Genomic DNA, 25,328 nt, shown 5'->3' on the forward strand with positions numbered 1-25,328 from the left:
TCAAATTTATCTAAGATTATTACCAAACTTCTCACTGTTTTTAAGCAGAAACAATGTGTATAGTTGATATTCTGTAGTTTCAAAGTTAGACATTGTACATTAGACTGAGTCGATTTGGGGTCATTTCTGAATTTCTCAAACCCTGGGGCCTAAAACGCTTCGTCTTGGTCCATGGATATGATTTTTTTGCAAAATTTTTAAGTAACGTTTACATGAGTAAATTTGAACTTTTTGGTTTGTATGGGAAAATTGAATATTTTGTACTGAAAAATCAACATCATTTTTGTTTCTTGTGTGGAACCGAGTCAGCTCAATGCTCAATGTGAATAAGAATGAACACGGTCAAAATCCGGGCATTTACAATAAAATCCGGGTAACCGGGCCGGACCGAACTTTTTCCAAATTTTATATTAACTATCCGGAAAAACCAGGGCAATCTGGAAACATAACTACAGTGAATCCCCGATTTAATCACGCTCCGATTATATCTGCCCCCGATTTTTTCACCTTTTTTGACTCGATTTTGTCACTATTTTTATTTGATGTAAAAATACTCAAATATAAATATTCTCCTTTTGGGATGATTATTAATTGACATCGCGTCAATTGATAACATTGTTATACAACTTCATAACATCGATAGCGATAGGGAAGATGACTTATGAATGATACAAAGAAAAGATGTTCGATTTTATGACAGAGTTTTTTGTTGACATTTGAATAATAATAAAGTTGATAAATATAATCAAAATAAAAGCCATAATGACCATTTTTGCTCTTATACTCCTTTGATTTTCAGGGAGCTATATTCAAAGCAATTTCTCTAAAACGCCACAAGAAGATGACGTAATTTATCGAGAAGTCTAAAGCATCAGCCCAATCAACTATGTTGTCCAATATCCGTACAGCTATATTCAAAATAAGTAGAAATAATGTTCTATCAGCTATCAGGTTTGATTTTTTCTTTCGATTGAAAGTTGTTTGGAACAATACATTTTTTAATTTTATTTTAATACCTTGTTTTTCTATTCGGTCATTGGGATTTGTACCACTGGGGATCATTTATTCTTTTTGATAATACCGGTCGAAACAGCGGGTTTTATGTAACATAACAACAAAATTTTAGGTAAAATGTGTATGAAATAGTAGGAAAAGAACACTACATATTGAACACCATCTTTAGAATTCAGCGAATTTGTGGCCCACAAAAAATAACAAAAGGTTTTTTGGATAAAAATTTTGATAGTGTAGTTTCTACTTGCTCCACAGCTTCGAGTCGAGGTGTTTTTTTCGCGGAAATATGTTTTAAAATTTTTATTAAGCCTTTTTATTCAAAATTGTTTTTGTCCCAGTTATTGAACACAATGATTCTAATATTGAACTGGCAATTTTCTAATTATGGAACACTTAGACTTTGGAAATCATTGTATATATTCAGGGGTATTTCACTTGATAGTATGCTATGCAGGGGCGATTTTGGTTGAGCTAGCAACCAAGAAACAGTTTGTTTATATTTCCAAGCACCTACCGTTGATGGTTCAATAACTGGTACAAGCATTTCTTTACGAAACGAGTATTGCAAGATTGAACGTTCAATATTGTGAATTTAAAAAAAAATATAGAAACGTCGCTGGTGAACTGGCAACAAAACACAGACTTTCGACAATCTTGTACTTCACTTTTCTTTGTCGGAAGTCTTTCGGCAGTCGAAAGTCCGGACTTCTGAAGTAAATTTAAGTGCTGGCGCTATTATAATTGAAAAATTGGCGTTTTCGGCGATCCAATGATTGAAAAAACTTTAATTTGTAAAATTTTAAGAAAATGGAAATAATAAAGGCTGTCACTCTTTCAGAAATCATTGAAGAAGACTTATTGAAAAACAGTTATGATATTTCTAGAGAGTATTAGGTATTTGTTTTTTATCCAGTTTTTCTGTCGATAAAAAAAGGGCTGTTTTCTTCGTCCAGTCAAAAAACATTTTGAACAAAATTTAAAGTTTCGCAGATTGTGGCTCTTAGAGTCTGAAAATCTTGTCAAAAATTTGAACAGAGGTAGAAAGTTCTTTAAGAGTTGCACAAAGGTTTTTGATTATTTTTTCTACTGTATATTATTGTTTTATTTGGTTTATGTTGTACTAGTGTTCAATATCCGGTACCTGTTAAATTACTAGTTCTTCTACCCTATCGTTAAATAAATGCGCCTCGTCAAAGGCTTAGAATAAGGAAATTTCAATGAAAAATTTATTTTAATGAAAAAAAATATAATTAAAAATATTTAGTGAAAAGTATATTAAAAAAATATATTTGTAAAACATGACAAAATGACATCACAAACATAATGTATTTTATTGCAAATAGACCTAGAAAAATTATTTCAAATAATTCACATAGTGAATCCATCAACATGGCGTCATTTTGTGCCCATCGATTTTGAAACCAACATGGCGTTAGAAATTCAATGCTTGATAGCTTTATTATGGTAATGAAAATGGGTGTTTAGTTTCAAAACGGTTTGAATTAAATAAATAAGGGATTAATTGTGAATGTCCGGTGGAATGATACTATGAGTGGAAGTAGAATTTCATTGTGTGACACCATCTTGAAATCCAATATGGCTGCTTCCGCTTAATTTTGAAATGCTTTTTATCACTGATAAACACATAAAAGCCCCACATGATGGATAATGGATGAAAGGGCTGAACTAGAAGAAGTGCAATTTCGCTATCTGTCGCCATTTTGAATCCCAAGATGTCTGTTTCCACGTAAATTCAAAATGCTGTATATCACTGAAATTCGCATGAAATCCTCACAATATTTATATTGGAAGGAAGTGCTTAACTAGAAGAAGTTGAATCTCGCTACCTGACGTTATCTTGAGATGAAAAATGGCGGCTTCCGCTAACTTTAAAATTCTGTAAACAACTAAAAATCGCATGAACCCTGAAACTCAATATGGGTATTGGGTGAAAGGGCTTAGCAAGTAGAATTCCAATGGGATGAAAAAAATCATTTTCCCACCGAAATTTCCGTAAAAAAGTAAAAACTCTTTGCACTATCGAATTGAAATATGAATAGCTTCCAAAATTGACATTGCAATTTTTGGCAGTAAAAACAACCAAAAAGTTTTGGGAGGTGTTAAAAATTATGTAGATTCTACATAAAGCTTGCAGCGGTCTCATGTTAAGTTTTCAAAATTAGATGTCCAGAATAGTTTAATCTGAGTGCAGTTCCAAATACTTTTTAAAATGTTTAATATTGATTTTTTTTTATTTATTATCTTGTAAACAACTCGAATAAAACAGGTTAAGTTGATGTTAACTTTCAAATTGTTTTTTTTATATTAAGAACTGCTGTTTGAAAAATTGAAATCAATAAAAATTTCTTCTCTAAACAATTTCAAATTGTTTTACTTTTTTGGGAATTTTCACTAAATTGACTACGAAATGTAAATATTTCCAGTAGTTGAACATTCTTGTACGCACTTTTGCCTTACTTTGATTTCTTGTAATTTAATCCTCCTTAAGAATCTTCTGTAGCTCCTATTTGTTCTCAGAGAAATTAGAAGTTTTAAGAATCACAATTTCGGAGTATAACATAAAATTTGATGAGGTTTTACAACTTATTTATGCAGCTGTCTTGTAATATTTTATGAAATTTTGTTCGAACGCTTCTGTAGTCAAGGCCGTGTGAACCGCTAGTGAGGGAGTTTAGGGTTAAAACCCCACCCCATGAACCCCCAAATCGAATTTTTTTTTCAAGTAAAATTTGCAACGTAGTCAAGGAAAATAACTTGATCCTAAAGATGTTTATTAAGTGTTAACAAGAAAGTCAGAAATTTAGCTGGAAATCTCATTTTACGACATTTCGCGTTCCCGAATTGAAAAAAAAATTAAATTGTTAATCTCGATTTGCAATTAAATCAACCTTCTGTATTGAAACTCTAAACTTGACATACATAAACCCTACCTCGTCTTAAGAATGGTGTTTTATCAAGAAGTGTAACTAAACAAGTTCAGAGCTTGAAACCAACCATTTTAACTTCAAAATTAATTTATCGAATACTAATTTTTCACATCAACAAGTTGAAAGCCATGGGTGTTTTTTCACGCTAGTGAAATTTTTTGGCGTTTAAATTCTCGGGGAGAATTGAAATTCATAATAATATTTTTCTTATTGTAGTGAAGTCCGGTTTGTTCGAAAAGTATTTCGTCTGATCGCGTAAATGAGGAAAACGATTTTCCGAATATAATTCCGAATCGTCGACGTGAGTTGCGGTTCTCCTATAGGGGAGATGAGGGCATAACGAGCACCCGAGGCAAAATGAGAACTACGCTTTTCTACGAAAGTGCGTATTTTCTTAAATAAATTTTCATGAGGATTTGTTTCGTACTTCCTATAGTATTAATTTTTAACAAAAAAAGGAATCTCCTTATCATCTTTACAGAGATATTTGAAAAAAACTAGCTTGGTTCTCAAGTTACGAAAATATTATAATTTTTGAGCACCACGAAATAAGCTCTTATGATCTTAAAATAGCCTTGATCTATAGTCTACGCACTGCAACATGATGTACACATTGTTTCTCAATTTTTACCATCATAAAATTTTTGATTTTTCACTTTTATCAATTTTAAAACACGTTTTTACTTAAATTTGTTGACTAGGGGCATATAGAGCACCATATTATCGAGGCATAATGAGCATTTTCTGCCGTGGAATCTAGCAGCGAATTAAAATTGATTTATAGGGCCACACCTTGACTAGTATTCATTCGACGATTTAGCCTATTGGTAAGGTGTCGGAGAAGTAATCATCAATTTTCCATTTACAATTCATGATCGATTTTTTTTATTGTTACATTATACGGCTAGTAGCATCATCCTCCGAACAAAGCACATAATGTATGAGCGTGCGTGAATTGTTTGTATTCTACAAACAGACCTAGATTATTTTGTTATTGCTTTGTTTGATGAATGTACGACTCACCTGACTTCATCTAATTGAATTCGCTGCTAGATTCCCCGGCAAAAACGCACATCTTGCTCTGATTAATGGTGCTCATACTGCCTCAGGGGGGGTTCTCATTATGCCTCCACAGTGGTTGGTTTTCAGCTTTTGGCAAAATTTTTTAAAATGCATTTTTTAACGTTTTCATCTAGTTTTTCACGTTTCAGCCCGTTAGGGAATAGGCTTTTCAAGTGTCTGAACACGAAACAATAATGTAACCTCCATATTATAGCTATTTTCTATGGTTAAATAACCGTTTTCCTTAAGGTGGCCATTATGCCCCCATCTCCCCTATATATTTTTTATGGTGCGGCTTCCGATTGGTCCAGCACGATTTCATTTCTTCAAAGTTTTGTGAAACGTTAAGTGAAGAAGCTTAAAAAACGTATCCCGTGCATTCGTTTTGTGCGGTCTCGTGTAGAAGTGTTTTGGTGTGAATGTACCGTTTGACTAACTTCACAATTTCACTGGGTGCTACTTCTACAAAAAATGAAAGCTAAGTTCTTTTATTCTTATTTTAATAATTTTCTCTTTTTTGTTTGCTTTATAAACATCATTTCAAAGGATTGCACGTTTGAGAAATCGTATAAAATACTAAAAATTACCTTTTTTTTGTTTACTGATGATTTGCATATTCTATTCTAATGATATGTCTTTTCCATGACTTTATTATTCTGTTCAAATAAGAGAATTATTATTTATTATCTTGGATTTAAAACTTGCAGCTTCATTCATTCCGAATGATGTGTTTTCAATTTGACAGAACGTATTCAACTTAAATTATGGATTCAATAGTTTCTAAGTTTGCGTTTGAATTGTTCGATTTCATCGTGCTGTCAGTATAATCATAATATTTCTTTTTCGACATGAATGCCATAAGGATGGTAAAGTGTCGTTAATAAAACTTAAAAAAAAATAATATTTCTTTTAGTTGCTTTCTATAAATTCCTACATGATTGAGAATCATTGTCAAAATAAGGTTATTTAATGTGTAGAACGGTTACTGATTAACAAAATAAATTTATTTATTTTTGTTGATCTCTTCAGAGATAAGTCGCTAGCATCATTTCATATATTGAAAAAAAAAAAAATAATAATAAATTTGTTAAAGTATTCAGTAAACACGAAACAGCTTAAACAAAATGGAAAATTTTCGTTTTTGTACAAGTCTTGATAAAAGCTTTTCAGTATCATAAATGATAAAATCAAACCATTTTAATTATAAAACTTTTATCTTCTGAAATCTGGTGTTGCACTTAAAATTTTAATTTCGTTTAGTGTTGAAGATCGTTTTTAATTTAGTTTTTAGTTTAGCAAGAATTTGAGTTGATGTATTCAACGATATGCATCAATAACCCTCATGAGTTGTTTAAAAAAATTGTAACTGGTAACATCATTTGTAAGTTGAAAGATTTACTATTTAATCACAGGAGCGTAGAAAATTATGATTTTACCCCATATTGCATAACACTAGTCAAAAGTGTCTCCTAAACATATCCTTTTCCCCCATCCACCAAAATTTGATTTGCTAGGATGCAGAGGTGACCTCGGTCCTAAAGCACGAATTTATTTTCTATTATCCCTTTCTCTTGTTTTCCTTTCTATCTATTGACTACTAGGACGTGGCCGGCGCCGTTATTGATGTTGAAAGAGAGAGCATCAGTTTTGTTCATTGTGAATATGCTGTCAATCCCAGACACCATTCATTTGACCTCTGGATAAAGTTGATGGCCTCGGTCAATCACGGAGTAGCAACCATTGGCGATGTGGAATTCTTTATACTGACCCACGCCAGCGATTATGGAATTCGAATTGCATTTGTTTCAAGAACGATTTTGAGCATATAAAATTAAATCAAAGAAACTGACCATGTTTATAAAAAATAATTGATTTTCTACGTTGCATTTCGAGTTCAATGATCAAAGGTGGATGTGAGTAGTCAATCAAGCTAAGCTAAGCTAAGCTAAGCTACTAATTTTTCGCATCAACAAGTTGAAAGCCATGTATCAGGTGTTTCACACTCACGATGGTCATAGCCAAACAAAATCTAAGATTTTGTATCCTCTACTAAAAATTGGATGTACATAAAATTGTGGTGATATGAAATATTTCTCCAGAAAACAATTTCAGACTCATTTTTTTTATTTCCTTTTCCTTCTTAATGCACTTCTCATCATGCATAAGGATTTTGATAAATTACACGAGGCCACAAAATTTAAATCCTTCTAAGTGCCAAGAATATGAAAGCTAGTTTTGACTTATTTGGGTGCTCTAGGTTTCAATATGCAATTTTTCTATTAGCTTTTGTTCATTAACTAGCTTTTGAAAATATTTCAATCATTCAGTCATTTAGGAAATAAATTTCAGCATTTTATACAAGACTTCAAGACAAAAACATTTTAAGATGAAGATTTTTCAATTTTCCCTAAGACATCAAGTAATTTTGAGTTTTGCCAAAAAAATTTTAGAGAATTTTCAAATTTTTATTATTCCCTATTCTACAAAGATTTTAAACCAAATTGAATGTGCGATGTTTTTAAAGCAAAAAGCAGGTTTGAACAAATTTTGCTAAATGAATTTGTTACGTCAGACCATTTCGGAAAGGGAAAGCCAACTTCTTGCTTTGACGGTTAACACTAAAGAGAGATTTTTATTTCGCAATCATAAAACATTACATGTTTTCCCGCGTAAATAGCATTGTAAATTTAAATTCAAATCGCCATCTAGTAACCCTCAACATATCACATCTAGACAAATGCTTTGAAAGATTGTATGCAATCTTGTGAGGCACTCGTTTCTAGAGTGACCAATAGTGTTGAGATTCAACAGAATTCTATTTTTTTTTAACTTTATTAATTAATGTCAGAAATATTTATAATTATATTTTTCCGATTTTTTTAAAACTGTAGACTTTATTTAAATTATTTAAAAAAATATAATTCCTTAATTGAATTAAGAATGTTTAATAAATAATTTCAGAATTAGATTTTTCCTTTAATGTAGATTTGTTATTTCGTCAGTTATCAATGATCGATTTTATTAAACACTGATACACTTTTAAGCTTATAAATTTTTTTTCACCAAAACGTAAGGCGATTAACAAAATTTGACAAAAGATTCAAATTTAAATTCAAATCAATTATTCAATCAAAGGCACCCGTTTGTGCTGTTGCGTTGAGTTGTCAATTCAATTCTATTATTAAGTTTAAAAAATGATGAGACGAAAGTATTTAAAAAAATCCTTTTAAAATGTTGTAAAACTTATCTTTCTCTTCTTCAAATTTTGATTTCATTTTCAGACAAATTCACTTCATTTTAAAATCATACTATTTAAATCTTATGGAATATTGTTTATAAGTTTGTCTTTGTTATTAAGTTCTGAATTTTAGTGTTCTGAAAACATAATATTATTGGAAGTCTTTGAAACAAGATTTTTAATAAGAAAACACAGTTTCCACCTTCTGTCCTTTCATATCCAATATTCTTATTGAAAGCGGCAAAATGTGTATATCTCGATATTTTAGTCTTTTTTACCTTGGATTGAAAATTTATAAACTTCTTCCATAAATTTCATTATATTAAATCATGTTTTTTAATCAATCATAATTTTTATATATCTTCAGAAAGTTCGAAAAATGCAGCAAAGTAAAAGCTTAAGAATTAAATTTCGTTGTGCAATGTTGATTAATTTTTTCTATTATCTTTGTGATTTCAATATTCATAAAAGACTATTTATAACAATAAAGTAATTTTTCATAACTTCAGAACTTTTTTTAGCTTTAAAATTTACAAAAACTGAAAGAATTTCAATATAGAAAATGGTTTTATTTTTAACATTGATTACAGGAAGACTATTAACAAAATCAAATATTTTTATCTTTTTTCAAATTAAATTCAATAAACAACTAATGAAAAAATTCAACTGCGTTCAAAATGTCATTTTTTACTTATAAAGAATTCACATTTCAAATCGTGTAAAATTTTTTCTTAAAAAATATGATATTTCAGTGGAATATTTATATCAAATGAAAATGAAGAAAATAAATGTTAAATTAGACTAATAATAAGTTACAATCATTTTTATTTTTCTTATAATGTTAATCTTCGTTAATTTTTAACCTGATCTTACACTTATCTGAGACATTTGATTGTTTTTAAATTTAGTGTTATATTATATGTACCTGCATTGATTTTGATTTGCATTCTTTTTCTTAAAAAAAAAACTTTTGAAAACAAGACTACTCAGGATTTATATTCAAGCAAATTTCTCAGAACAAAGAACATCACTTTGAATAATTTATCAACGACTTATCAGAGATAGCATCGACTTGAAACATTCTTTTTGATTAGTTTTGAACATTTTTATTTTTTTTTGTGGTAATCATTAGTAAGAAACTGGTTAAGAAATCAATTTCCTGATTTATTGTGTTTAGCTTAAGGTTGCCAGATTTTTTTCAGCACTTAGGCCGGAACAAATTTCAAATCCTTCTTTTGTCACTCGGAGTTGGGACATCGCGAGGGGGGGGACAATAAAAAATAATGCGAAAAACAAATAAATTGGAATAAATTGCACGGAAGCTTGTATGCAAAAAAATTTCATATTATATTGTTGCACAAAATCTGTAAATAAAGTATTTTTTTATCGAATAATTCAATGAAATCATCTTCTTAAATTTAATTTTTAGTCTTGTAAACTTTCAGATATTGGATTTTTTATTGGAATTTACATAAACTACTTCAAACTTTATTTATTTCCCCCTTCGGGCTTTTGGAAATTTCGAAGGGGGGGGTGACAAAAGAAGAAATTGATATTTGTTCTAGCCTTATCCCGGCCGGACAAACCGGGCAATTTTTATATAAAAACCTGGCAAAATCCGGGCATTCGATTTCAAATTGACGACCATAATTCCAGGCAATATCCGGGCAAATTTTTTCAAAACTTAGAAGTTCCTCAACAAAAATCAAGAAAAAAAAATGAAAAAAAAATTTTTTTTTCATAAAAACTTTCACTTGTCAATTGAATTTACTGTATATCAATGCCAAAAGACATACCCCTGTTGAACAGCTAATAACTTTGTTGTCTTATAAGATATGAAGTTATGGTCTTCGACAAAGTTGTTCAGCGGAAAATTTCCCTTTGAAAATTTATAAATTGGCACAACAATTATAAGCAGGCTCGGTTCCGCAGAAGAAACAAAAATGATGTTGCTTTTGCAGTACAAAATATTCAATTTTCCCATACAAACCTAAAAGTTCAAATTTACTTATGTAAACGTTACTTAAAAATTCGGCAAAAAATCATGGATGAGTTTTTTTAACCAGAACGAAGCTTTTAAGACCCCAGGGTTTGAGAAATTCAAAAATGACCCCAATTCGACTCAGTCTACTTGTACATGTTATGTACAGTATATGCTAAACATATTTTATTTCTAAGTATGATTTGTCACAATTAGAGATGTACTGAATATTCAGTCTGCCGAATATTCGGCGCCGAATACCGCCGAAAAACCGTTAGGCCGAATATTCGGTTCACCGAATAGTTGAGTTAAGTATTCGGCCGTATACGCCGAATAGGCCGAATATCTACTACAGACTTCTAAAATTTTTCAAATGACTTTGGAAAATTGATAAAATATTTAAAAGTAATGATGTCAAAGCTAAACAATCATTCAAAACTTATGGTTTCAGCAAAACATCTAAGGTGTGTTCGCGTATCTTTCACTGTTGATCGTACAGGAGAATACTGAAAATATCGCTTTATACTTTGATTATAGTTTATTCCAGATTTTCTGGATATATTCAGGCTTGCCCATATATCCAGTAAAGATTCCAGATAAGTCGAATCTGACCGGGATGTCCAGATATTGTCTAAAACTTCCCGAATTTTGTCTGATTTTTTGACCAAACCAAATTAAAAACACAAATTTCTCTTTCAAAACTTTTAGATTTTGTATAAAATAACGATTTTTAAAAAATTTCAAAATAAACATAAATTTTGTCCTTTTTCAATTTTTTTTTCACCGGACCGAGTGGTTAAAAGTATGGTATGCTTAAGGTTGAAAATCATTTTTCTTTCAACAACTATTTTGAAGATTTCTTGCTCAAATTCGACCTTCATTTAATTCAATATTAAAGAAGCAAATTTAAATAGCTTGGCACCATGTTTTGTCCCAGATTTCACAGGAACGCAATCTCTTTGGGGATAAACACCCTAGACGCGGCAAGTTATCTGTTGTCTTTTCAGATATTGGTGACGTTTTAAAAATCAGAAAGACCCCTCTTGAAAAAATATCCCGTATAATACATCTTCCAATAATATCATCTGGTTGAAATAATCGACTAAAAACAATAAGGGCAATAAAATGAAAGAAATAGTAAATAATCGCTAAAACTTTTTTTTTTTTTTTTCATTAAAAACTCAGTAGATTATTCGACCGAATATTCGACCGAATATTCGGCCGAATATTCGTTTGGTCGAATAGTTGAAAAGGTCAATATTCGGTATTCGGCCGTTCGCCGAATACCACTATTCGGTACATCTCTAGTCACAATGAATGTGAATATAAAACATGTGTGTTATGCTAATATTCAAATTTTTTATTTCACCTGTCACATAAAATAAGAAATCATGTTTAACTTTTTTTTTCAACGGTTTCATATACATTTATGACTTGAGCTGTGTGTTAAGCTTTTTTCTGCGAAATGAAGACTTCAAAAATATTATATTAACTTCGTAAAAGGCTGAAAATACGTACATTGCGCATTGTGCCCAATGAACTTTATCAAATCTGTGAATCATTTCTTTTTTTTTCTAACCGATTCTATTTTTTCCCGTTTAACTGTAAATGTTTTGAAATATAGTGATTGGTCGTTATAACTTCCTTGTGAAACACTGACTCCAAGCAACTGAGGAGAACTTGGTATTGAGAGACGTCTCTGTTTTCTCAGACAGGAGACCTCAGTTTTCTTAATAAACGCCCAAGGAAACTCATATTGAATGTGATGGAGTCATCTTGTGTATCAGGTTCTGGGAAATTTGGTCCATGAATCGAGGCACAAACATCCACATGTACACACTCACACACTTCCATTCATATTTTCATATTCTTCTCAAAGTCTGACAGTTTAGAGGGCTAGAAACGTAAAGAGAATGTGGACGGGGGGAAAGCTCAACATGGTGCGATGTCCTCGCTGTCGTAGAGCCTGTCAAATTATATTTTATTTTAACGTGCGTCTAACGGCAGTGATCCATAAATATTTATGGAGAAAGAATGCCGTTGGCATCGTCGCCGTAGGTTTGTTTCGGTTTTTGGAAACACGTTGGAAAAAACCTTCGTCCTTCCTACATGTATCTACTCAAAGCTAGGCGAAAACGATTTTCCCGAGCCATCATCCTAGTGACTGCGCTGCTGCTACAGACAGACTCCAACCAACGCATAAGGATCATAACTTTGCCCGTCATTGCGAGGGTGGATCTCTGCGGGCTGGAGGTATGAGAAAGTGTCATAATTTGATATTGAGCCCTGGCCGATGATGTTGAATGGAGCGTGGTCCCGCATCATATTTTTTTCCTCCTGATTCTGTTTGCATTCTGATGCTGCGGGGACAGATATTTGCGGTTGATGGATGACTGTGCGGTATGTGGTTATTTTTTTGGTTCAGCTTAAATCTCTCGCTGAAAAAGCTGTCCTTTCGGGTAGACAGTGATTTTGTTGAATGGTACACAAAATATGAATAAAACGTCTGGATTTTTGTTTGTGGTGACCACATCAATAGGAATAATATTTAAAATAAAATAAATGAGACATTCAAAAGCAGAAATCTGAAAGATACGCAAAAAACGCAAATCGAGCCAAGTTACAAACGAAGCATTCCTTTCCCTTTCAGCATATGCCTTTGGCAGAAAAAAACCCTAATGTAATGAAAGTTCATCCAAATGCAATAACGACAACAGCCTCATCAATCCTGCCAACTGCTCCTTTGACAAGAGATCTTCAGCTAGAACCGAATGCCGGATAAATCCATCAATTCCAGCTGGGCCTCGAGGAAAAAAACAAAACAAAATTGAACGGAAAACCCTCTTCCAGCCGCATTAGTTGGAATAGAAGTGTATACAGCCAAATCCTAGAACTTCGCTGCCAAAGTGACAGTGTCTATTTTAATCGGTCTTAATCCATCATCAACGCATGTGTCACTTTGCTGCCAACCCTCTCGATTCCGGCTTCGATCCAGTTCCAGGTTCCATTGCTCAATCACTCAAGCTGCTCGAACGGCGATTCAATGGAGGTAAAGGATTAACCCGTTCGTTTTTCGGGCCTTAACGTACCGATCCGGGGACATCATTCATCATCATCAGCTTCATCGCCATTCCGTTGGTAATTTCGTTAGAAATAATATACCAACCTAAACTCTTCTTCTCGGTTCCGGATGCTGGACCTGCACGTCACGCGCTTGAAGCTCGAAGATTAGAGTGAGATTAGTGCGTGGTTTTTGACAGTAATGTGATAAATCTGCGTTTGTTTCAATTTGGTAGAGCGGATTTCGAGCATTATTTCTTTTGTGAAAAACATTTGGTCCCGATGCAAATGACATTACAGTATTAAATTAGGAAGTGGAGTTATAAGTTTTCTGTCCTCAAAGTTAGATGGATTGAACAGATGTGACATACACAACTATAAAGATTTGAATCCTAAACAGCATTGAAATTGAATCTCAATAATTTTAAATGACACATTTTGTATAGACTAACAGTGCTGTTGATATTTGTTAAATTATGATCACAAATTCTTTCATCGATTTAGCCCAGATTTATTCTCTTGATTTGGCGAATGAAACAAGGAAGAACAATTTTGTTGTAAACTTTTTTTTCAAACGGATTTTTTTTAGAAACTTTTATAAAAATAATCATAAAAGGTTTTTCGAAAGCCTAAAATTTGATTTAAAACCTGTCGATGGATTTAACGAAAAAAAATTGAGTAAACTCTGGGTTTTGACAAAACTTACCCGAATATTACCCGGATTTTTGGTCGTCAATTTTGAAATCGTATCGCCCGTATTTGTCCGGCTTAGAAACGTACTGAAAAAATCCTGGTAACCTCAATTTACATTGATAACGAAATCAGAAGTCTATTCAACATATCGTTTGAATATAAAGAAAGTTATGACTATTTTACAAAAACAGTAATATTTTGGAATCAATTTAAAGCTCAATACATGTGTAGTACGTATTTCTTAGTAAAATTTTTATCTAAATATTAGACAAAATAAAAAGAAATGGAGACAAAATGAGAATAAATGAAACAAGACAAAATAAACGCTAAGTTTCTCTGACTTTCACAGTTAGTAGGCGAGGAGGGCGCGGGAGAGTCAATGAATTTGTTTACAAACGTAAGAATATTGTGTGCGGCTGGCTAGAGTCGAACAAGGCGTTCCTGAAACGTTCAGCTGACCGACGAACAGCTGAAAAATATGGTGCAATGGATAAGCAGCGCTTGCAGGTTAGCAGTGCAAAAAAAACCTTCTGCCGAAATGAAACTGCGCACTCAGATCTCAGCTGTTTGATGGTTTGTAGGTAAATAAACTTCGTGAGTTCCGCAGTTGCAAAACCAAAATGACAGAATCGGGAATTGGACATACGGTAACACCTCCTTTAAAACCACCCCTTGGTTTCATCCTTTGATGCTATATCAAGGAGTAGGCTGTGTTCATGGATTTCCTTTTCCTTTATCCTCTATCTTCTTTTTGGTTTTTCTTGTTGATCATCTTTCTCCTTTTTCCTCCTTCTCAATTTTGCTCTATCTCCTTTTCCTCTATAGCTAAATTCAGTTTGATACAGAAGAACCTGAGACCTGTGCCGATGACGTAACCCGAGCAGACTTTTATAGCAAAATTATAGCAAAATTATAGCAAAATTTGCTATCACGCCATGAGAGCCGAATTTGCTCTCATTTTGCTTGACATAAGGTGGTACACAGCAAAAATGAGAGCAAAAATTTTCATACTTGGTTAGCAAAGTGATACCTATTTTTGCTAAAACTGAGACCTTAACTATACCTCGTTTTCTGATAGCTTGAAGAGCACAATGATGCCAATATAAGGCATCACCTGTTTTTCAATAACAGCAAAATCTGACATCATTTTACTTTCAAAACTTTGTGAAAACGACAGCAAAACAAGGTGTATCTGAGGTGTCATTAGAAGCGAAATTTGGCATTTCTATGCTGTCCGCATATGAAAATTATGTTTTCATTTTTGCAATGTACTTCCTCAAATCAACCGAAATGAAAGGAAAATAAAATCTCGAAGCGTGATAGCAAAACTTGTGTTCATTTTAAAATGTATGCATGCAGCGAGCGCGTTGATTAGAAGAGGAATGCAAAGATTCAAAACAATATTTTCCTTGCGTTAAATAAAACGCCTGAAGTTATACTAAAATATCAATGTTGCAATCCATGCACATAATTTGTTAAAAGCAACAAATCTGCTCAATATAAGTAGGAGAAAAAAAATTTGTAATATGTAAAACCTGGTTGACCAACACACGCGTTTGGAATGTGCATTTTTAATAGTTTTAAACATTACTAATGCTATAAGTATTAGACCAAGTTCAACAAGCTACTCGATATATGATATTTGTCTAATATTGATTTTGCGTTCTAAATTTGAAATCAGATATAAAATCTGAGGTTTTAGTTCAACTTCCATATTGGATTCTTGATTTTTCGCTTATTTTGTCTGACACTGGTCTTATTTTATCTGGCACTAAATACAAGTTTTAAAGAATACTACTGATCTCGATGGTAAATGTTGAATCATAAACGAAAATGAATCTTGAATGTTTATACAAAATTACGAGAATTAAAAAAGAAAAAAAATTACTTTAAAGATGAATCTGAGAAATTAAAACTTGCTGGTATGTAAGTTACATAATGTAACAGTACGGGGAAATACGTTTTTATCTGAGGAGATAATAACTTTGCTTTCCGGTCAGGGACAACTTCCGTCTAGTACTAGAATCAAATTTTGATATTGATGCATATCTAGTTAAGGCTTGCTATACGAAAAAGAAATTATAGGTACTCACCTTGACGAACACAGCAATGCTTGTTATCGGAACTGTTTTAAATTCTTTTCTAAGATTCCATATTAGGGAGATACCGTTGTCAGAAACGCCTGAATGTCAGCAATGCTCCTAAAACAATTAAAGTCAAATGAAAGATAACTTTTCAATCTGTATCAGTTTACCAACTTAGATGAAGGGATGCTGATAGAACGAAAAAAAGGTTAAAAACAATGTTATTAGTGAGTAAGTGTTAGAAATTATGTATGAGCATGCGTGCCAGAAAAAAAAATTTGAAGATCATGTTGGCCCGTTAATAAAGGATTACTTATTTCTCATCTTAATGATTGACTAATTGGTAATTGTTGAATTCAGATCCACATTTCGTGATCAAAATTAAGATTTGAATGCATAATTCAGCACAATAAAAGTGTGAGATTGTAATTAAAATTCTAAATTTGTAATACGGTGATCGAAGTTTATACGCAAATCTGAGGGTATGGATAGGGAAATTCGCCTTTACTTATGCAGTTCTACGTGAAGGCAATGTTCATTTAGACAAATGCGATGTTTTTAAACATCGTATTGAAATATGAATATGCCAACACGTACATTTGCATAAGTAAAGGCGATTTTCATTATACAATCCATACCCTCCGAGATGCGTATTCGAATCTGAAATTTTAACTACCATCTCACAAGATAAACATAAACAATTTTTTTATTTTGGAATTCATACCTTATAATGTTAAATGAAGCTGGACATATTCGACTCGTATATGTTGGATTGATTAATCAAATGGTTAGATCCTTGACGTTTAAAGGCAGTTTTTGAACAATATTGATGCTAAAAGATAAGGACTGATGATTCTATTCTACATAACTGTAACAAACTCTATTTAGACAAACCAACTCTAACTAATGGTAATATTATCACTAAACAGTGTTCTGGCTTGGGAGAGGAGAAGTTTTTCAACTCCCATTTCCCCTTATTGAACCTCAAATATGGTGTTATTAGGATGAGTGCTCGAATTAATAAAATATCTAAATTTTCTTACCTTCGGTAACTGTTCTGTGTGATTTTACCATTGTGATCGTTCCGAAGAAAATTCTGGGCTTTTCCAATTCAAGTGAGGATTGTCCTGTATCCGGGCACGTTCAATTTTCGCATCCGGATGTTTCATAACAACAGTTCCACTGTGCAATAATCAATTCCGGGACTTGCATGAAGTGAAGCAGCCAGAAAGCACACAACTGCGGTTCCAGGTTTACAACCGGCACGTACCTAAAAAATGTAAACATGCTAGGAAACAAACTACACGTAACCATCAGAAAACGATTTGGGAAACAAAAAAAATCACTATTCGATGAATTAGTACTTACTTGTAGTAGGATTGTAACAGTTCCTGAAGGACTTTCAGAGATTCATCGACGAAAAGCCAACCGCATGATTCGGTCGATCGGGTTGATCCGGATCTAGTTTGTAATTGACCAGCATGCATCTGAAGCATGCAAAACTGAACCAGCAGGAAATAAGGTAAACTGTTCGGAAAACGAGCGGACACAACACAACTTATATTGGCACAAAAAAGGTAACACATCCGAATTCGCGATCGCGCTAAACAAAACAAAAACATTAACATTTTTACACGGTAAACAAATTGTAGTCTGATGTAAGTTTTTTCGATAGGCTGAAATAGAATTTCAAAATCATGAAATCAAATGATATTTCAAATTTAAACGTTTTTGTTCCGAATGAAAAAAGCAATGTATTCTAAAGTCTCGTCTACACTCGGCAATTTATACTACGATTTCGGTAGATGAGACTTTTTAATGTTTACAATTTGGTTGCTGAAAGTCTCCCATATTTTTCGAGACATGCATCTCTTCGTCTAGTTCAAAATGTTAACATAAACAAGTCCCAGCAACCGAAATCGCAATTCAAGTTGCCGAGTGTGGGCGAGTTTATTCTCAGATTGAGTTAGTTTTAGTCGTTCGGCTAGAACCTTAATCATAAACAACCGGCGTTTCTTTGTTAAAACGTTAAAATTCAGATTTATATTTGCGATGAAAAAAGTCGTTTCTCGTATTTCCAAATTCTCCTGTGGCATATTAAGCCAGACTACAGAGATTGAATTTAAATAATTTAAAAATAATCTGTTTTAAAAACTGAATAATATTAATGGTAAAATATACTTATTCAAGTTTTTCAAGCATTGTATCGCTGAAACATGTATTTTGTCACCGCTGCTTTTTCGCATCGTAATGGATGAGATCTTGACTGGATCGATTGACTGTAGACCAAACCGAGGATTGCCGTGGAATCCTTCAACCATGGAGCAACTGAACGACCTTGACCTGGCAGACGATATTGTTTTGCTCGCCCAAACACAACAAGATATGCAGAGCAAACTCGACGACCTCACCGAAAGCTCCAAGGCAGCAGGTCTCAAAATCAATGTCGGAAAGACCAAGTCGATGGAAATCAATACAGAAAATCGTTCCAATTTCGTGGTAGCTGGACAACAGGTTGAGACAGTGGAGTGCTTCCAGTATCTTGGTAGCCAGTTTACGCCTGATGGTGGTACCAAGAAGGACATCGAAACCCGGATCAGAAAAGCCCGATTTGCGTTTGCGAGTCTCCGAAACATCTGGCGGTCACGCCAGATCTCTCTACGAACTAAGATCCGAATCTTCAACTCAAACGTCAAATCCGTATTGCTGTACGGGTGTGAAACTTGGTGCTCATATGCGGTGACGACGCGAAAACTGCAAGTTTTTGTGAATCGCTGCCTGCGGAACATCATCCGCGCTTGGTGGCCTGGCAACTGGATCTCAAACGTTGAACTTCATCGCCGGTGTCATCAAAAGGCGCTAGAAATCGAGATTCGGGAACGTAAGTGGAGATGGATTGGGCACACGCTGCGAAAAGATGAAAATGAGATTTGCAGAGAGGCGCTTGACTGGAATCCAGATGGGCATCGAAGAAGAGGCATGCCCAAAAGCTCGTGGCGGCGAAGTCTAACCGCTGAAATCCGCACAGTTGATGAGAACCTTGGCTGGCAGCAAGTGAAGACGCTGGCTCCGGATCGCCAGCAGTGGAGATCTTTTATCTCAGCCCTATGCGCCGGTCAATCGGCGCTGGACCCTTAGGTAGGTTAGGTAGGTATCGCTGAAACAGAATTCTTAGGAAATATATCAATTCTGATGAGAATCAATGATTAAAAGTTATTTAATTCAAAATAATAGTTATTTTTATTATTCTGAATTAGCTCAAAAACAATTAGACAGTTTGAAAAGTGAAGGTATAAATGTGTAACAAGTTCAATTTTGACACGTACAACAGTGATGGTGGTAGCCCACTTTACAGAGGAAGAGATTCACATATTGAATCAAACGTTGTGGAATTTCAAGTTCAAAGTAGAAATTGAACGTTATACCACCAAAATTAGAAATGGTAGACAAATCTGATAAAAGCCTTGGATTCAGAGCACCAAATTAAAAGATAAAACTAAATTATGTCCGTACTATTACGATAACGTAAAATTTGTTGATTTTGTTTATTTTGATTTGAATTTTACCAACTTAATGAAATTGATTTTTCTTATCAGCGAATTGAATAGCTAATCATGCTTTCATATTGATCTATGTAATTTCTTTCTGATCTTCAAAACTCAAAATAAAAGAAATATTCGTTTGTTACTAAAATTTTGAAATAAAATTCATTGATAAAAAAGAAATTGTGTTCCAAAAAGTTCTGGAGGGCTTATTGATGCTTACTTTTAAAATTATTTCAATTTTTATGTAGAAATAGAGGAATAATTTTTTTACGAGATGATGCTATAAATTTGATTTCAGGATTATGCTTTAATTCTCAAAATAAAAGATGCCTCAATGAGGACTCATTTTGCTATCGGACCTGTTGTATAGCAAATGATGCTATAATTTTGGCCTCAGGTTTGTATTCTAAATTAAAAAAAAAATGATTATGCCTAGTTTTGCTATCAACTCTAATTCTACACCAAATTTTGCTTCCTGTTTGCTGTTGAAACCTAAATGTGGTCTCAGATTGCTTTCAAATAAAAATAAATGAAACCTTAATCATGCCTAATTTTGCTCTCGTGTAAAATTGAACGGCAAAAGATGCTATCAGCTTGCTGTTGACACCATATTATGGTCACAGTTTGCTATCAATTTGGGCATCAAAGTCTGCTCGGGAACGCTTTCAAAGTAACTTGCACCCGTCACATTCAAACTCGTAGGATTTCTAACTGCCAGGGCTGGCTGATTGAGAAAGTACCAAGCAAAAATCCCGTCACGACTACCCCGGATCGTTTTTTCGCTTCCATTTGCTGCAGGAAAGATCTGAGCTGAGTACGTGAGACCTTTTAAGCCTTACCACACGTGTGAGTTTGGTGAGGCTGTAACCGTTTGTTACAAAATTCTTGTTGTTTTTAAATTGGTACATTGTAAAGTTGAATGAATGTTCATTTGTTTTATTTCTTGTTAGGGTTAAATAAAATATTGTAAGATTTAAATTAGAATAAGAACATAATTTGTTAACACACTCGACAACATGGCACAAAGTGGGTTGAATGCAATGGGAAAATTCTTTCTTTTGCAAATGGAAGGAGATTGCATGCAACATCGTTGGTCGAGGAAAATGGTTGCGGCGTTAATGCTTTGATACTGGCGCGATTTTGCCAAAGCACAAAAGGGGTAAATTTATTTCAATTAAACCGGCAACGGTCATTAGTAAAACCGGCGTGAGTGTCCTTTTTTCCTTACCATCAAAAACCCTTTCTCGCGACTCAAGCGGCAAGCCGTTTGACAAGCACCCGATCACACTCCTCGGCCTAGTGGGCCCAGTAGCCCACTACGTCTAACCCGTAAAAGATCGTCGAGATCCTTTGGTCTGCGGGCCATCAACATAAAGGAAGATTTTCCCTCGGATCGGGGAAGACCCGATTCTAACTTCCAAGGAGGGCCCTTCTCGATTCTACCAATCAGGTCAGCCTGGGTAGGTCGATTGAGTCAAAGAAGGAAGCGCCTATGAGATCCCCCCCCCACTCCACGTTAGAGTCAGTACAGTCTCATGGAAGACTGACTCTATTGAGCCACCATTTTGTTCGGCGGTTGGACCCACGCGTCACCGCTGATCGCCAACATCGTAGCTACCACCCAGTTCAGCATCCAGCAAGCAGCAGCAGAGAAACAGCAGCGAGCGCTCGCCAGTCGACAATAGCAGCAGCAGCAAGATAAGTCAAAGTTGCATTCTCCCACCCATTACACTACACAAAAATACACACTTTTAATTGAAATAGACCGGTTTTATTTTCCTTCAGTAGATTTCATTTTCTTTCAATAAATAATTTATTCCGTTACAAAACAGTTTTATATATTTTGATGAGACAAGACAAACGAGCCTTCTTTGTACCGTTGCCCGCGTAGCTCCTCCAATTACCCTGTGGTTCGCCGACTCTGAGACTAAGTCAAAGAGTCTCGTGCCACTGAGCTAGCACAATTAGTAGTTTCTTATTAATAGTTTCTTAAACAGTTTCAAGGCTTCCGTAACCTCCTTAAGCTAGCTGGTGCTGTAGCTGGTAGCTGGTGGACAGTATATGAACAGCGAGGGATTGGAAACTGTGAATGTCTCGTTAGAGGTTCCACAAAGATCGATACTTGGCCCGGTATTGTGGAACGTCGTCTACGACGAACTTCTGAGACTGCGTCTCCCTACAGGGGCAAGTCTTGTATGATTCGCCGACTGCGGTTCTCCTGAAACCGGGCACATCAACATAGTAAGTCCAGCTACCTGCCACAGTAGCGATCAGGCAAGTGAAAAGTTGGACGCGCTCCAAGAGCTTGCGTCTGGATCACCACAATACCGAAATGGTGCTGATCACAAACCTGTACCAGCACAAACAGGGGCGATTTCAGTTGGAATCCAAGCGTGCGATCAAGTACTTGGTAGAGGTGATCAGCTGAGTTTCACGGGCCATGCCAATTACTCCCGGAATAGAGCGACAATCCAAGACAACCATTTGGTGCGTATTTCGAATTTGAAAACCAAATATACGTGCAAACATACGTGTAAACATATCGTATATAATGCAGCAAAACCAGTGTATACGTATCATTTTGGAGGCAGTATAGGTACATTAGCACACATATTATGATTTGTATTATATTGTCGTATTAAAATCATGCAATGTATTTAAATACGATAAAGAACATGCTTGGGCCGAACATTATAGGTGCAGATATACGAATTTTCGTATTAAAATCATTCAATGCATTTAAATACGATGAAGAATATGCATGGGCCGCACTCTGTAGGTGCAAATATACGAAAAGGAGTTTAAGTAATATTCTATATGATATAATCTGTAAAATAAAATAAGACTTCTGGTTGTCTGGGATGACAATGGATTTGTGCCAACGTAAGAACTTAACTACACAATTAACACACGACGTATTACAGGACACGACACTTGACGTTCTTACAACCGGAAAATGGATTCAAAATTACCTTTTTTTGTCGACCGGTTTCGGGATCGATGTTGGCCATCTACAGGACGATGTCCGATTGATCACACGAAGAAATTACTAGCAAGATCATACTACGAATGTCGTAGTATTCGTCGAAAGAAAATTTCTTTATGAGATTTTCTTTGGTGAAGGTGAAAAACGGCGACATAATTGGTGGGTCATCTTCGTTCATTAGCGGGTTTTCGTTAGTACTAATGAACATCGACTCCCATGCGTTCAAATGTGAGGCTTTTCTTACGCGTTTCCTATAAAGGAACCTTCTTTCGACGAATACTATGACACTCGTAGTATGATCCTGCTATTAATTTCTTCGTGTGATCAGTCGGACACCGTCCTGTAGATGGGCAACATCGAGCCCGAAACCGGTCAACAAAAAAAAGGTAATTTTGAATCCTTTTTTCCGTTTGTAAGAACGTCAAGTGACGTGTCCTGTAATACGTCGTGTGTTAATTAAGAAGGAGGGTGCTGGCGAGCTCGACCTCGTCCATTTTGCGGTACGGAGTGGCAGCCTTGAGCAGGCAGTGTAATCAGCAGCGTGCAACTGCTGATAAGCATTCCAACTGTCGTCAAAACGGCTGATAGAGCCAGACTCAACAAGAGAAGAGGGGATCATTTTTGTGCGGTAGTTTTTTTTTTTTTTTTTTTTTTTTTTTTTACAAGATGGAAATTTGACTTCAAACCATAACAGCCGGGTGTTTGCTGCCGTGTGTGGGCTCGTCCCACTAAAACCACCTTGGGCTTCGTGTGCCAGATGTGCCCCTTGGTTTCACCCTATGATACTACATCAAGGGGTAGGCTGTGCTCATGCACTTATACATCTCACCCTTTTCCTCTTTCTCAATTTTTCCTCAATTTCTCCTTGATCATCGTTCTGCTTTATCCTTTTTCCTCCTTCTCCTTTTCCTCTATCGTCAACTTCAGACTGGTACGGAAGACCCCGAAACGTGTGCCGGTTAGGTAACGCTTTCATAATAACTCACGCCCGTCACAGCATCCACTATCCCGGGGACCTCGAAACGTGTGCCGGTTAGGTAACGCTTTCAAAGTAACTCGCGCCCGTCACAGCAACCACTTCCGCAGGATTTCTAACCACCAAGGCATGGCCGATTGAGAAACTACCAAGCTAGAATCCCGACACGACCACCCCGAATGGTATCTCCGCTTCCTTTTGCTGCAGGAAAGATCGTAGCTGAGTACGTGAGACCTTTTAAGTCCCACCACACGTATGAGTCCAGATTAGGGTTATACCGCGCCCTAAGATCGCGTTGCTTTTGAATTGAAGTGTCATACGAGGCCCAAGACCTTTCATTAGCTTGTCAAATTTGGTTGACTATCTCGCTCTCTCCGTTCATCATCTTTCCTGATCCTTATCAGATCGCGCATGATTTGCGAGATTTCGTCGACTATAGCACGCCATGACTGTTCGTCGCGACACATTTCACTCACTATGTTTTCAGCGTTCAAATTTTGAAGTTGTTGACGCCTTGAATTGAACCTGGGGCAGACAAAGATAGCATGTTCTGCCGATTCCTCCGTCTCTACGCATTCCGGGCAATAAGGCGAGCTGATAAGCTTAAACCGATGAAGGTATTGCTTAAAGCACCCATGACCCGAAAGGAACTGCGTCAGGTAGAAGTTGACCTCTCCATACTTCCGATTTACCCAGTCTGAAAGTCTCGGGATTAGCCTATGCGTCCATCTTGCGTTGTTCGATGCGTCCCATTGCTCCTGCCACTTGAGCATTGACGCTGCTCGTTGAATATTACGCACTCCTCTAACAGCTCTTGCTTTGTAACATTCCATATCCTCCGCCAGAGTTATGTCGATGGGAACCATGCCCGCGATGACAAAAGCTGCATCTGCTGATATGGTCCTGTACGCACAGGAAACTCGCATGGCTATCAACCGATGTGTGCTCCGTAATTTGGATCTGTTGCGCTCTACTTCTATCGCGGAGCTCCAGGCCGCTCCTCCGTATCGTAGTTTCGACAGTGCTACGCTCGCAAGGAGACGTCTCTTGCTACTCTTTGGACCATGGCAGTTCGGCATAATCCAGGCCAATGAATCTATGACTTTCGATGCACTTTCGCAACAGTATTTGACATGCGCACCAAAACTTAAGCGATGGTCGACCATTACTCCAAGGTATTTCAGCTGCTGTTTCGAAGATGTCGTGTGCCCTCCAACAGTAATCTCCATGTGCGGCACAACTCTTTTATTGGTCACGAGCAGAACTTCAGTTTTATGGTGAGCTATCTGAAGCTTAACTCCCTCCATCCAGATGCCAACCCTTTCTACGGACACCGTTGCAAGGTCTTCTACCTCCTCGATTGTTTCGCCGGTAATCATGAGCACGATATCGTCAGCAAATCCGACTATCTGCACGCCTGCTGGTAGTTTCAGCGTTAACACCTCATTATACATGGCATTCCAAAGCACAGGACCGAGTATGGAACCCTGTGGAACACCCGCTGTTAGGGCAGTAGATCGTATCCCAGTTTCGGTTTCGTACGTCAGGATTCGATTTTCGAAGAAGCTTCCTATTATCCTGCAGAGAGTATTGGGAACAAGCATCCTGTGAAGCGCTTTGGCAATCGCTTCCCAGCTGGCATTGTTGAAGGCATTCTTAACGTCGATCGTCACAATGGCGCAGTGACGAACACCTGTTCGCTTCTTTTTATATGCGCGCTTCGCGTACTCTGTCACCATAC

Source organism: Uranotaenia lowii, chromosome 2 (assembly GCF_029784155.1).
Source record: "Uranotaenia lowii strain MFRU-FL chromosome 2, ASM2978415v1, whole genome shotgun sequence".
Taxonomy (NCBI): domain Eukaryota; kingdom Metazoa; phylum Arthropoda; class Insecta; order Diptera; family Culicidae; genus Uranotaenia; species Uranotaenia lowii.